Genomic DNA, 16,449 nt, shown 5'->3' with positions numbered 1-16,449 from the left:
GAACTTAATCTCTGTGAAATAAATTTATATGAAGCGATGTAAAACTATGCAAGAAAGCGTTGATACAAATAGTCTTAAGGAAAGCTTCTCACGAATATTTTCCTACCTTGGTTCATTTAATAATTAAAAAACAACTCACAATTTTAAAATAATTACTAATGCAAACCAAAAAAGATATTATGAGATATTCACCAAATTATTGCTCTTTCGATATAACGACCTAACTGGTTGTTTTGAGTACTAACTTCTTTTTTCATATTTCAAAACCGTTCATAACTTCATTTAATGATATATGACTTGTGTGCGTGGTCTGTGTCATTTTTTGGAAAGCTTATAGGTGAAATTTTGAAGAAAATATAAATTTGTGACTTAAAATGAGGTTAGGGTTGATCACGGTCAACGTTTATGGTAAACAACCTCGGATTGGTGTTTTACCGATTATGTAGCTTCGTATGATATTTTTGGACTTATACGTATATTTGGTTGGGGTGCTGGGTGACCCGAGCGCGTTTCGATGCATTATGTGCAAAGTTGGGGAAAATGAGTTTTAACTTGAAAGTTCTTGAGTTTTGATGGTCGATTCTCGAAATTTGATGTTATTCTGATGATTCGAGTTAACAAGCAAGTTTGTATGATGTTATTATACTTGTGTGCATGTTCAGTTTGGAGTCTGAGGGGTTCGGTTGAGTTTCGATACATTATGGAATGATGTTTTTGAACTGCAGTTGGGAAGCTATTGCACCAGGTCTGCAAATCTCGCAATTGTGATGACATGTTCGCAATTGCGAGTCATGTTTTTGCGAAATCGGACTTGCAAATGCAATAACCAGAGGGGATGGTGTTCTTTGCAAATGCGAAGAAACAATCGCAATTGCGATCTTGTGTTTTCGCTTTTGCGACGTTGCATTCACTTTCGTGACTCAGGTGAGAGCAATGGATTTTCTCAAATGCGATGGAGGGGCCGCTTTTGCGAGATCTGGGCACTTCGCAAATGCGATAAAGTTGTCGCATTAGTGACATATGAGACATTGAGTCATTGATCGTTTTTGTGATCAGTAGTTCGCATATGCAGACATCACAATTGCGAACCAGAGTTCACAATTACGACATCCGCAGCTGGGTAAAATATGAAAATTTCAGGACTTAGCTCATTTTGCAACCTTTTCAACCCTAAGCTCTCTAGAGGTGATTTTTGAAAAATGTTTTCTCCCCAAACTCATTGGTAAGCACCTTTAACTAGTTTTTAATCAATTTCAACTACTTTCATGAGATTTTAACATCAAATCTATGATGTTAAAGGTAGAAATTAGGGATTTGGGGTAGAATTTAGGAATTTTGCAAAATTGAGATTTAGACCTCAGATTAAGGTCAGATTTTGAAATAAATCACATGACCAGGCTCGGGGGTGAATGGGTAATCGGGATTTGGTCCGAATATCGAATTTCGACCAAGCGAGCTCGGGGGTTGACTTTTTAAATATGATCAAAATTGAACCTTTTTTATTCATGGGTAGTTTCTAAAGCTTATTTAGAATTATTTGAACGATACTTGGTTAGATTCGATTGGTTTAGAAGCTGGCTCAAAGTAAATTCCGTGTTGAAATGTTGATTTTGTTCCGGAAAGAGGTAAGTGCTTTGTCTATCTTTATTGAGGAAATTGTTTCTAATAAAATGACAACGTTTGCTACATTCGGGGGTGATGTATATGAGAAGTGACAAGCATATATGTATGTGACAGGGTTATCCATGCTCGGGGTAGATTATATGATTCTTTGTGCCTTGTTGAACTTTGTGATTTTATTGCCTCATGTATTACTTGACTTCTATAATAGTATGCACATAATTTCAATGCTACAGACCATCCTTTAGCTTTTCTCAACTTGATTAAATATGATGAACTCCTTGTGAAACTGTTGATGTGCTAGATTCGGTCATAACTATACCTAAATCATGATTACACACTTACGTTGAAGATCATGTTTGAGATACTTAGGTTCCACACTTAAGTTGAAGATCATATTTGAATTTTGTTGAGATACTTGAAAAATGGGGTTCTTGAAGTATGTTGAATTATTTATTGGTGCAAAAGTTGTGATGGTCATTCACGTGGTGTATTTTGCTTAACCAATTTTCTTCATATTATCCATGCTTTCTACCTTACTTGTTGTTGATATACATGTGCTTGGTGAGGAAGAGTGTGAAGCATGAAGGATGATGTCATGATATTGCACATACATTATTATGCGAGGAAGAGTGTAAAGCACGAAGGATAATGACGTGCCATTGCATATACATTATCATATGAGGAAGAGTATAAAGCACGAAGGGTGATGCCGTGTCATTTCATATATATTATTACGCACGAAGGGTGATGCCGTGCAATTGTTATATATTATAATGTGAGAATGAAAGTTCATGGCACGAAGGGTGTTTTTGTGCAGGCGAGGACGAGAGGCATTCATTATATGGAGTTATCTTTCTCTTTCGCATACATATATGCCTTTATCGTGAGTTGCTATTGTGCACCTATGCTTTCTATGTTGCTTATTTTTGTCACGTCTTTGCATTCAACTTTATTTGTTATTGTTCTACCCATGCCTCCTAACTGTTTATTTTAGTATGTTCATGCTTACTTTCTTGTTTGTTATATTTACGTCTATGTCCCCGCTCGTTTGTCGTTGTTTTATCTAAACCTTCTATCTTATTTGTTATTTAAATCTATGTTCTCCTACCTTATTTGCCATTGTTACTTTTGTTCCTCCTACCTGGTCTGTCACCGTTATCCATATCTTTCTGCCTTAATTGTCACTGTTATCTGTGTACCATCTACTTTGTTGCTACTATTACTTGTATTTCTTCTACCTGGTTGGTACTGTTATACATATGCTTGGTAAGGATAAGATAAATGCACGAAGGGTTTTATCGAGCCAATTGATTTGACATACATGCATATATTTGGATGCATGAAGGGTGTTGTCATACCATTTGATTCGATATCTTGAACACATTCCTCATATTACAAAGATTCGTAGGTTACTAGGATGTTTGAGTGATTTGTGATTTAACCTCATGACTTGAACTGTTAGAAGGGGATTGGTTGTGATATTGAGGAAAACTGATCAGTATTTCTTTTAGTTAATAATTTGCTACTTCTCATACTTGATCTTGTAATTAATTTTGTTATTTCTAATTTCTAATATAAATTTAACTGAACAAGTTATATTAGTGAATATCGTTGACTTAAAAATTTTGCCACTACTTCACTGAGATTAGTCAAGATACTTACTGAGTACGTGGAGTCGATTATACTCATACAACACTTCTGCACCTTGCATGCAGATATTTGGAGAAGAGCAGCTGCGGAGTTCGAGAGTCTAGTATTGAAAGCGTACCAGGACTCTCGATACAAGCTACCATTCTTTTGTCATAGATTAGAAGTTATAACTCTATTGATGTAAATTTCAAACAGATGATGTAGTTTCCCTCAAACTAAAGTTGTACTCTTATTCATAGTCGCTCGTGACTTGTACTACTAGTCCTTGGAGTAGTTGTATTAATCTTTTTGTGCTATTTCATTCACTATCTTTGTTGGTTTCTTATCATAATAGTGACTTGTATTGTTGGGCTTACCTAGCAGGTTGGGTTAGGTGCCATGATGACTTAGTGGGATTTTGAGTCTTGAAAAGTTGGTCTCAAAGCACTAGGTTCATAGGTTCTACAAGTCATGAGCAAGTTTCTAGTAGAGTCTTGCGAATCGGTATGATGACGTCCATACCTATCTTCGAGAAGATACGGGGTATTTAGGAAATTTCCCTTCTTTCTTTCATTATCGTGCGACCTTGTTTCAGCTTAAAGCCTGCAATTTTGACTCTTCCTATACATCTGTATGTAATGCTGAGCACCAAATATCATCGTGCACCGATAGCTAGTGATGTTGCGGATGGGCTGCGAAGAGTTGTGGATGCTTGATCATCGTTGCAATGTGTTTTCCAGGCCTAGATGCTGATGTGTTGGTAGATCTTTCGGTTGTTCATTTGGGGAATGAAAATGATTCGTATATCTTGTCGATGAGTGTAGACTCGAAAGGATTTATTGACTGCCTAGTTGTTGTGACCATGGTGGGGTTATGAGAAGGTGTTGATTTGAGTCTAGTCGGTGGGTTATCTCCTACGTGAAGATTTGAAGTCATGTGTTTCGTATGAGGCTTCTATTCAGTGGAATGCATATATTATCATTTCAGAGCAATTAAGAAAGCAGGTTTGACCATCACATGGAGGAGTATGCACTTAGTAGAGTTTTTTGAGTGTTCTATGACTAGTGTTACGTAAGCCTATGGAGTATTTAGCTGATTAATAGTGTAGAACCGGAGCAACTATGAAGAAGGGTACTGTGTGTTACTAGCGAGCCAAGTGGGGGAGTCTTGTATCTATGATCGGATTGCAGGGTCACGTGTTATATTAGTTTCTGGACTAAGGGGCATTCGTGGATTAGCTATGACTTGAAAAGGGTGACTTCGAGAATAATTCAAGCTTGATATTCTTTGTGGATGTAGTGAGCAAAGAAAAGGAATCGCTTGGGTTATTCTTTGGATATTCATATGATGGTGAAACATGGGTTGTTCGGTGTGTATTGGTTGTGTAATGGAGAATAGAGCAAGGTGAATGACTTTCGAGGTGGTTCTGATGAGTTCTAGATTTATATGTGGCATTTAAGGATTTTCGGATTTGTGTATGGCTAAGGCTTGAGCTCGGTAGTAAATGGTGTCTAGATTTGTGGTACTTCAATATCAATATGGACTGTACATGGCAGTATTAGAGAGATGTAGGAAACGGCGTGACTCAGTTGGGTTAGAGGGAAATCATCATATTGATTTGACTATGTGTTAGTGGGTTTCAAAGAATTCACGATAGTTATGGCCACGGTTCAGAGTTGATGTCTTCTACGGGTATAAAAGGTGCGTTGCATGTGGTGATGTCCTCCCGGATTAAGTTAAATAGGAAGTTCTTGGTTGATAAGGTGTTCATCCTTCTTGTGATTCAAAGTTGATTATGAAATTTTTGTATTTTTATGAGTTAGCATGATAGCTGCGGTGCGCCGTGTGGGATTGAAAATTGTGAGCACAAGGTTTGGATTTAGTTTCAAAGGGAAGGTCATGAGTCCCATATGTTTAAGAGAATACTGGTACTATTTGGCATCGTATGAGAAGGGTGTGCATTTTTGGAGGCGCATTGTGTTTTGACTTGCGGATGCTTGACTAGTGTTACGGTGATTGCCTGATTTTGGGTTGTTGAGGCTCAGGTTTTTTTACATGGCGCAGAAGACCTATGTGAGTATTTTCTATAAGATGATCGTGTATAAGGTGATGTATCAGTCATTTGAGTAGTAGAGTCGGGATCGGATATGGAGATTACGATATTCATGAGGTTTAAAGACCAGATGTTCTAGTAGCCAAACTATTCTTCGATTGTGGATTGTGGATGTACGTTAATAATGGGATAGCGGATGGTATGTGTTATGGATAGGTTGCTATGGACTTTTGTAAGGTTATTTACCTCGTTAGGGATGATCGAAATTGGTTTGGGAGCTATTTGTAGGCCTAATGAGAATGTGTATTCTATATCAGATTGGGTTTGTTTACTCTTACACAACTGTTACAGTAGGTATATCATCGGGCATAATAGATGTTATTTGTGCCCTGGTCTGTGTTATGAATTTCTGTCTTATGCTATGATGGGTAGTGAAGCTACTTGATTACTCACACGCAGGTTATGGTCCTATTTAGGCATTGTGGCAGTATATGAGCGAGATGGCCCTTGTGATGTCGATTTGCCTATTGTACCTTCGTTGTACGCTTATTCATCTCCCTATAATGGTATTTATGCACTTTATTGTGCTTGATGTTGATACACATGTGTTTAGTAAGCACGAGCATTTGACTGGATGGGTATTCCAGGTAAATTTACATGATTGGATCGGGTTGTGCATTGCAATGGTAGTGTATGGGATCGGACTGCACTCGCAACTGTACTAGGATGATATGTGATTCTTTATGCTTATTCTGTGTGTTTCGCTTTACTTTGTGGAAATAGTTCATAGGAAGATGTTCTATATTACCCTGCCTGTTAAACTTGCTTGGTAGCTTTCTTATTAGACCCTCTTACTATTATCTGTCATGTCTGAGTTATTGTTTATTTGGTGTGCAACACGGTTCCATATGGCTTTTGGTGTGACTTTTCGGTTGAGTTGCTTGTATTGGGTGAGACGAGATTTTGGATCTGGAATTTGCACTATCGTATGGGACAAGGAATGTTTGGGAGAATAATACCATTATTCAGCTAAGAATTTGGCAATGGTCTTTATCGGACGAGAAAACTCCACGAATTTTTGAGTGGATAAGAGGTTATGAATTTCTACGTGGTTCTATCATTATTGGCAGTGTTGCGAGAGTCTGAAATGAGGTTTTATTTGATGTGTGGTATATTACCGATACCGGATTTGGTGCAGAGCAGCTATTGTAGTCGGAGTTATTGTTGTGAGTACGTGAATTATGCGGTCCATTATGAAGATTGATCTTTGCAGTATATTGATGGCCTGATGCAGCTTGATTGGGGGAGATACAGTGTATATGTGTAAGAATTGGACCTTAGAAGAAGATTCTGAATGTTGGAATTTGGTTTCATGCCCTGTGGGCTAAGGTCGAAGAAAGAATCTTTAGTCGGGGTCGTGTTCTTAGACTTATATGGACCGTGGTTGCATGGGATCACTCATGGGTATGAGTATGATGAGTTTATTCGGCTATTTGGCGGCTTTGGAATGACTATTGGCACGTTCGAGGACGAACGTATGTTTAAGTGGGGGAGAATCTAACGACCCGACTGGTTGTTTTGAGTACTAGCTTTTTTTTGTTTTTCGAAACCTTTCGTAGCTTAATTTAATGATATATGACTTGAGTGTGTGGTCCATATCATTTTTCGGAACATTTATATGTGAAATTTTGAAGAAAATATAAGTTTTTGACTTAAAATGAGGCTAGGGTTGACCACGGTCAATGTTTGTGGTAAACGACCTCGGATCAATATTTTAACGATTACGGTAGGTTCGTATGATATTTTTTGAACTTGTACGTATGTTTGGTTGGGGTCCCGGGTAACCCGAGCGCGTTTCGGCGCATTATGTGAAACGTTGGGGAAAATGAGTTTTAACTTGAAAGTTCTTGAGTTTTGATGGTCGATTCTCGATATTTACTGTTATTTTGATGATTCGAGTTAACGAGCGAGTTTATTTGATGTTATTACACTTGTGTGCATGCTCGGTTTGGATCCCAATAGGCTTTAATAAGTTTCGAATGCATTACGAAAATATTTTTTTTGGAACTCCTATTGGGAAGCTGGTGCACCATGTCTGCAGGTCTCGCAATTGCGATGACCTGTTCGCATTTGTGAGTCCGACTTTTGTGAAGTCAGACTCGCAAATGCAATAACTGGAGGGGATGGTGTTCTTCGCAAATACGAAGAAACAGTCACAATTGCAATCTTGTGTTTACGCTTTTGCGACATTGCAGTCGCTTTTGCGACTCAGGTTTGTGCAAGGGATTTTACCAAATGCAATGGAGGGGCCGCTTTTGCGAGATATGGGCTCTTCGCAAATGCGGTCAATTTGTCGTATTTGTGACATTTGAGGCATTGAGTCACTGATCGCTTTCGCGATCAGTGGTTTGCTTATGCAGATATCTCAATTACAAACCAGAGTTCACAATTGCGACATCTGCAATTGGGTAAAATGTGGGAATTTCGGGACTTAGCTCATTTTGCACCCTTTTTCAACTCTAAGCTCTCTAGAGGCAATTTTTGCAGAACGTTTTCTCCCCAAACTCATTTCTAAGCACCTTTAACTAGTTTTCATTCAATTTCAGCTACTTTCATGAATTTCTAAAATCAAATCTATGAAGTCCAAGGTAGAAATTAGGGGTTTTGGACAGAAGTTAGGAATTTTACAAAATTGAGATTTAGACCTCAAATTGAGGTCGGATTTCAAAATAAATCACATAACCGGGCTCTAGAGTGAATTGGTAATCGGGATTTGATCCGAATCTCAAATTTCGACCAAGTGGGTCCGGGGTTAAATTTTGTTGACATTTTCAAATATGATAAAAATTGAACCTTTTTCATTTGTGGGTAGTTTATGTCACGACTCAATTCGCACTATAGGCCGTGATGACATCCAACGTTGTTGTTAGGCAAGCCAACGGTGAACTATCAACTTTTTTTTTATTACTTTTGAAATCATGAGTTTTATTAAATAAAGAAAATCATTGCGGATAAAACAATGGTGATACAAAACATTATTTAAACATAAAAAGGAAATGGTGACAATATTAAGCAGAACCATAACATCTACTAGAAACTCCCAAAATTCGGTGTCACAACTGCATGAGCATATACTAGAAAGTACAATACTAATACAATATCTGTCACGAAAGTAAAAATAGACAGGTCAACATAAATGAACATGATGGAGACTATTTGTGCTGCGGATCGTAATATAGAATGCAGCTCGCCATAAAGTCCCCTCAACAGATGCGCTCATGCGCCCAAATGACCACCAGTAATACATGCGCAATCAATGCAAAAGTGTAGCATGAGTACGTAAATCAACGCATACCAATTAAGTATCTAGCCTAACTCTGGAGAAATAGTGACGAGGGATCGACATCGACACTTACTAGTGGTCTAATAAATCAGTACAATAAATTATAGATAGATATAAAACACAACAGTGGTAATGAGGTAAGAACTATAACTATCATAATTCTCCAACATAATGTCCATGTGAATTTCTTGATTATCATATGCTATCTCAACAAATAAGAAATATCAAGTGTTATCTCAACAAATAGGAGTATCAGGCAGTACCTCAAAAATATAAGGAATATCATGTAAATGCCAGGTCTCAATCAAAAGGGAGATCTCATAAATATTCGGACTCCTAGCGATATTATGCACGAGTTATGCCGAGGTTGAACGACATGATCCATAATAGTCGTGTACATACACTGCAGAGGTCGTACGACCCTATCCATGCATGCATCTCAAATATATTGCCAAGGCGTTTGGCCCGATCCCCAGGAAGAGAAGAAACTTATCGAATTACGGGCCATGTATTTGTAATACAAGAATAGGAACACAAAGAAAGCATAACTTTGACCAACAATCAAATATCTTGCCAATCAACATAAGGTAATGAGGTTCAACTTAACATGATCTCTAATCAGATTTCATTTACAAATTTTAGGTAATTAAAATAATAAGTTGAATTCAGGTATACAAATATTGCACGATAAAGTCCCACGTGTACCCAAACATAAGCATGATTTTAGCTACGTACGGACTCTCGTCACCTCGTGCATACGTAACTCCCATAACAAGTAGCACATAACAAATACAGTACCTACGGGGTAGTTTCCCTCTCACAAGGTTAGACAGGAGACTAACCTTACTTCGAAACTCGATAATCAGCTCCAACACCTCTCAAAATCCTCAAACCGATGCCAAACAATCCGAAACATTTCAAATAACGTGCAAACCAATCAAAATATACTCCAATACTCGTAATTTAATAATTTATAACAAATTTTTAACTTCACTCGAAAAGTCAACAAAGTCAACCCTCGGGCTCATGTGCCCGAATTTCGAATATTTTAGAAGATAAACATTACCCATAACACCACGAACTCAAATGTATAATTTATTCCTAATTTCATATCTAATTTCGAATATATAATTCAAAATCCAATATTACCAATTCTAGGTTTCTTTCAAAATCCCACAATTTCTACCAAATTTTCATGTTAAAATCTGTATATGTTCATGAAATATAGCCAAAAGTGGTTTAGAAACACTTACCCCCAAGAGGTTTATGAAATAGCTCTCTAAAATCGCCCCAAAATCGCCTCCAAGAGAGAAAAATGAGATGAAATGAGAAATTCCTAATTTTGCAAATTTATATTCTGCCCAAACGACCTTCCTCGCGAATGCGGCAAATGCCTCGCGTTCGCGAAGCACACTCAACTTCTGCTCCCCAAATCTTCTACATGAATGCGAGAACAGACTCGCGAGCATGAAGCTTTACCAGTTAGTCCCATCGTGAACACGGCCACAACTTCGCGAATGCGAAGGCCAAGTCCCCCAGGCCCCGCTTCATCATCGCGGACGCAAAGCTAGCATCGCGAACGCATAACTTTGCTATACATACCTTCGCAAATGCGAGACCACAATCGTGAATGCGAAGCACAAACTCCCAGCAGCCAAAATTCCTTCTTCGCGAACGCGAGAATCCCTTATCATTCGCGAAGAACAACAACAGACACCAGCAACAGCAACAGCAAAACATGGAGAAATGATTTGAAACCAACCTGAAACGCACTCGAGGCCCCTAGGACCGCGTCCAATCATACCAACAAGTCCAAATACCTCATCTAAACTTATCCAAAGGCTTGAAACGCCAATGATAACATCAAAACCACGAATCGACTAACAAAACCTCCTCTTAACTTTCAAATTATTCAAACTTCATCAAATGCGTCTGAATCATACTTAAGCATTCTGGAATTACGCCAAATTCTACGTACAAGTCACAAATCTCAATACGAACCTATTCCAAGGCTCGGATTCCCAAACGGATATCAATAACACCAAAGTCCATTTCAAATCAAACTTAGGAAATTCTAAAACCTTGAAAATACCAACTTTCCACAATAAGACGCTGAAACGCTCCCAGTTTACTCGAAACACAATCCGAACATATGTCCAAGTCCAAATTTATCATACAAACCTATTGAAACTTTCAAATCCCGATTCTGAGGTTGTTTACTCAAAATTTAAACCTTAGTCAAGTCTTCCAACTTAAAACTTCTGAATTGAGAATTATTTTTCCAAATCAACTCTGAACTCTTCGAAAATCGGAACCAACCACACGTCCAAGTCAAAATACATAAAGTGAAGCTACTTAAGGCCTCAAATTGCCGAATGACATTCTAGAACTCAAAACAACCGGTCGGGTCGTTATATTCTCTCCCACTTAAACATATGTTCGTACTCGAATGTGCCAAGAACCATTCCAGAGCTGCCAAAAATCACTGTTTAATACCTCGTGCACCTACTTGTGCCACCACAATCGATATGAGCATATTAGGTCAAGCCGGACTGATCCTTCCTGCTACCTAAGCCCACAAGCCTAGAACCAAATTCCAACATCCAGAATTCTCTACCCAGTATAATTCTAACATATGAACACTGTATCAATCTCAACACGCTGTACCAAAACATGATCATGCACCCATGCTGAAATCACACAATGCACTACATAAGTTGTATGCCCATAATAACATCCTCCAACCACAATAGCTGCAAAGTCACGAACCCGATACCCGTAATATACCTCATAACACACATAAGCCCTGTTCCAACCCTCGCAATACTGCAATGACGAAAGAGATGTGTAGAAACTCATAATCACCTGCCAAATTAACAACTCATGGAGTCTCTCATCATTGCCTCATTCTAAACTGATTAGTGACATTTTCCCTCTAATATACATTATATAAATCAGATTGCACTGATTTCAAGTCCAACAACCTCGTCTCACCTAGTACAAGTTGTTTGGTAATAAGCCACCTCAAACACCATCCAAAATCTCATACGACGCCATCAATGCGCCAACAAGCTACAAATCAAATATGACCAATAAGGGAAAACGAATTCTGGTAAGGAACTACCCAGCCCGCATAACATTCAAATCAACCAGACAAATGCTATGAACCTATCCCAAGGTAAAGAAACAACACACATGAAATAAGTATAAGGAACCGTACTCAAAATCTCACTGATGCGGTGTGCAACCCGATCTAAACATCATACCCGTGGCGGCGTGCCACCCGATCCACACATAACAATCAATAAGGAAATACGCATCGAGCCAAAATTCTCATACCCAGGAAAAGCCTGAATATCGACCACAAGCATACCAAATGAATAAACACAAACCTAGGGAGACAAATAGTGCCATGTGCTACAAAAGACCGAGCACGACTAAGGTGCAATAAACGACCTGCATCTCGAGAGCCATCTCACTCAAATATCACCACAAACTACACAACATCACAACACATGTGTAAGTAGTCAATCCGTCTCACAACCACATGGCATAAAAGAGTAGCACCTGAAATAGACAAAGGCACGAACATCATCCACCACGCCCGAAGACTCATCCATAAGAAATGCTATGCCAAGTAAGCATATCCGATCTAGTATAGAATATATATTCATATTAGGCCCACCTACGAACCTCAAGCCAATTCTGATCATCCCCAAATAGGTCTATAACCTCCCAAAGATCCATATTGACCATATCCATGGCACATACGATCAACCATCAAATCAGGAACGAACCTCCACGGTTCACAACCAAGGAACGAAGCGTCTCTCAGACTTAAACTCTCCAATTAGCAAAAATACAAGAATCTTCATACCTGATTTCTAATCTCTACCTCATAAACGACTGACACGTCACACTTATACAATCATACCATGGGAGATACCCCCACAACCTTCCGCACCAGGTAGTAAAGTCTGCACATCTATGGCCACCAACCGTACTATTTCTGCAATGCAAATCAAGAATCCGCAATTCAGTACACAATGCCTCTTCCACAAAACTCAGGCGACACCAAGATAGTGCCAGCTTAATCTAGACATCTGAAATCACCCCCCACCCTACCCACCACTCTTCCGATCTCGTGACGTTCCTATCAAAACTGGACCGCAACCTTGATCCTCAAGTTCAAATTTAAGCACCGCTCACTACACTTATTATGCTATTATACGAGAGTGCAAGAATCCCATCATAAATACTGAACCACCAGTGGAATACCCACTCCATCGGTCAGAACCCCTTTCACTTAACTCATTTCAGAAGAAGAATCGCAATACATGACCAACTCTCAATATCCGTAAAAGACACAAAACTCAAGTCGTGGTCTAAACTGTCATAACCCTTCAAGACCCATTTGCACATAACCAAACCATTAGGATTGTGTCCCATCAAACCACCAAATTATAGAGGCTATCAAGCTTGCAATTAAAGCCACGAACACCTATATAGCCATACCACACCGAAGGAACAGATCATTTCCTAACCATGTTGATCCAAACCACTACTAACTAACTCATGTTCTTCCGATTCAATTTTAACTTGCTTCAGAATCAGTATCTCTCCTTCCCGGCACACAATGGACCTCATTCGACACTCACTCTGAGTGACACCAACCCACAAGACTGCCTTGCCTCAATACCTATAAGCGACTTTATACTCTCCTCATGCACCCAATAACACCTCCAACTAATACACCCGTTCTGAGTAGATCTCATGCGAATCCAAAGTTGTAACTCTCATTTCTCTAACACTGCACCGCAGACCCGATGATAACATAGAAATACTCCAAGCACCCTTCACACTCTACTGCAAAACCCAAATCCTCAGCCACATAACGAACCCAAAAATCCTTAAGCACCACACCTTAAATCTCGAATCCACTAGAACCATTATTGAGAGTCGCCCGCTCTAAGCTAGTCACGAGTATAGCCAAAACACTAGTGTTCCGTTAGCACACAAACACTCCAAATAAAGCAACTAGATGAATCATTTCCCTTGTACATCACATCCACCAGAAGTATAAAGCCTAAGTTATTCAATAATCTTCACGTACCAATAAGGTTAAACGTAGCACACATCTATCAAATCTCTTGCTCGAATTACCCCTGATGTTTTCTTCCCTTAGTTATAACTAATCCACCAATGTACTGATAACCAGAAACTGCAAAGGCACTTAACCACGTGACCCAATCATAGATCGTAGGCTCCCTGATGGTAGGCTATAATCTTCTGTTTTAGTCACTTATTGCACTTTAATTTAGTGTACTTTATTCATTTTGAGCTTTAATTAATAGTGTTATACACTTATTTTGTATTGTATGCCTTATATGAGTGATTCCAAGCTAGTAGATGTTATGGAAAAAATTCGAGTGATTAGGAGCTTTGAAGTCTGAGTAAAAGCCCAAGGGATTAAGTCGGAATCGTGATCGGAGATCGATGACCAAGTCTGGATGTCAAAATACAAGTAATTTCGTACTCTGAGAAATCCTCAATGTCGCGGCGCGTGGGGTGGCGCGGCTATGCAATTATCTTATGCCAGTTAGAACTAGCTTTTTAGATTTCCCCACTAATGCCCCTCATGGCGCGTCGCCCCATGCAGCACGCCTGTGCAATTTTTACAGAGTGAAAATCCAATTTCGGCTAGGAGAAGGTGATTTCATCTAGGGCCGACCGTACTTGGTATAAATACATGTAAAACATTATTTTTAGGAATTTTGACACATATTCGACCAAAGGAGGCTAATGAGGAGTTGGAAGAATACGAGCACAAGGATTTCATCATTCCTTCCTCATCCAAGATAAAAGTTTGGACTGAATTTATATTTTCCTCTATTTTAACTTTAATTATGATGAATTGATCCATATCTATGGAGTAGTTCTCTTTAGGGTTTGATGTATTTGGTGTATTGATGTTTTTTTGTGGATTATAACTCTAATTTTTATGTATTGAAGCATTTTGGATGATTTAATTATTGCATCTATATTCACTAGTTCATGTAATCGAGAGAGGCATAACTTGTGATATCTTTGTATTATATTGTTAGTTGAGTTAATTAATTCTTCTTAGTAATCGAAAGGGTCTAGTTGAATCATTGATTAAACATAGTTAGGATAATAATCGAAAGAGGTTTTCCTAATGACCAATCCACTACGCATTCTTGCATATCTTCACGTGCTTAAATTGGTTCATCTTGTGAGGTTAAGACTTAATCGAGAGAGGAGTTTTGCCTAACATTTGAACTAATAATTGAGTGAATTCGAGAGACTCTCTTGAACATTAGAAGTGAATTATCTAGAGTTAGATCCCAAACAATTATCTTGTACCTATCCTATCAACCCCTATTTTCTCCCATTGATAACTTCCTTGCTTACCTTTGTTGCGATATTCATTAGTCAATAGCTTTAGATTCTTAGTTAATTGTAGTTAGAAATCATAGAAATATCAATTGTTGATCATCTTGGATAGCAATCAAGCTAGAAACTACAAGAATACTGTTTAAATCCAATCCATGTGAATACGATATTATACTATACTATATTTGATTAGCGAGCATAATTTAACTATATGTTTCAAGCTCGTCAAATTTTGGCTCTGTTGCCGGGGATTGGCAATCAACAGTGTTTGAAATAGTTTGTAGTGCTAATTCAGGAATTTTTCTTTTTATTTTATTTTATTTTTGTCTTTTTACGTTTGGTGTTCTTTGATTGTGCGCAGGTTACATGTTAAGATTGGCGCATGACTCGAACTTCTACGAAGGAAGTACTACCATACGAGCCAGAAATTGAAAAACAACTGCGACAGTTAAGGAAGGAAAGAAATCTCACCAAGACATCAGAAATGTTGGGCAATCCTTAACCAAAGAACTTATGGCTGGAAACGGTGAGGATAATGTAGATTTGGCTGTGAGAGAAGCAGACCAACAAAGAGATCAAGCTACATGGAATGCTGAGGAAGCAGTTATTAGAGATGCACAGATTATCTACGAAGAAGAGGGGGTCATAGAATTGCTCAAAATCAACCATTGGTTGCAGATCAGTTCGAAAATATAGCTCCTATGCCTGGGAGACCACTTGGCAATTATGTTAGACCGGTCTAAAATCAAGGATTATTAAGTGTTAGACCACCTCCAATTGCAGCAAACAATTTTGAGTTGAAGCAAGTGTTGCTTCAAACCTTCAGAATTGTTGTGTCTTCAGAAGGAAGCCAAACGAAGATCCAAACACACATCTAATGGACTTCGAGGAAATTATGAATGCCTTTCAATACAATAGTGTGTCACAAGATGCAGTGTACTTAAGGGCATTCTCCTTTTCTCTTAAAGATAATGCAAAGCAGTGGCTTCGAAGCTTGCCCACGGGATCAACTAGAACTTTGGAGGAGATAACCAGAAAATTCCTTGATAAATATTTGTCCTCAGCTAAGACGGGAAAGTTTAGAAGGGAAATCTATAACTTCTGCCAGAAGGATACTGAAACTATTTTTGAAGCATGGGAGAGGTTTAAAGAGATTGTTAGAAAGTGTCAACATAGAAAAATTGAACTATGGATGCAACTCCAGGACTTTTGGGATGGATTGACATCGGCGTCACGTAGAACATTGAGAAATACAGCTGGAGGCCCTTTGATGAAGAAGACTCCAGATGAGATAGTTATAATTCTTGATGAGTTATCTGAAGATGCAAATCAGTTGTCCTCTCAGAGTGTTGAAAGAAGAAGATTGACTGGAATTCACTGGGTTGAT

The 16,449-nt window shown here is 38.6% G+C and overlaps 1 non-coding gene across 1 annotated transcript; it reads right to left on the bottom strand.

Annotated features, from left to right (window-relative positions):
- Window positions 1–16,137: 16,137 nt before the first annotated feature.
- LOC142167633 (small nucleolar RNA R71) lies at window positions 16,138–16,244 on the bottom strand. Its single transcript, XR_012697723.1, has one exon. It is a non-coding gene; the product is annotated as a small nucleolar RNA R71 (small nucleolar RNA).
- Window positions 16,245–16,449: the final 205 nt, after the last annotated feature.

The sequence above is a fragment of the Nicotiana tabacum genome, chromosome 12 (assembly GCF_000715075.1).
Source record: "Nicotiana tabacum cultivar K326 chromosome 12, ASM71507v2, whole genome shotgun sequence".
Lineage (NCBI taxonomy): Eukaryota > Viridiplantae > Streptophyta > Magnoliopsida > Solanales > Solanaceae > Nicotiana > Nicotiana tabacum.
Note: the sequence above shows the minus strand (reverse complement) of the source record. Positions and strands in the feature narration are given on the sequence as shown.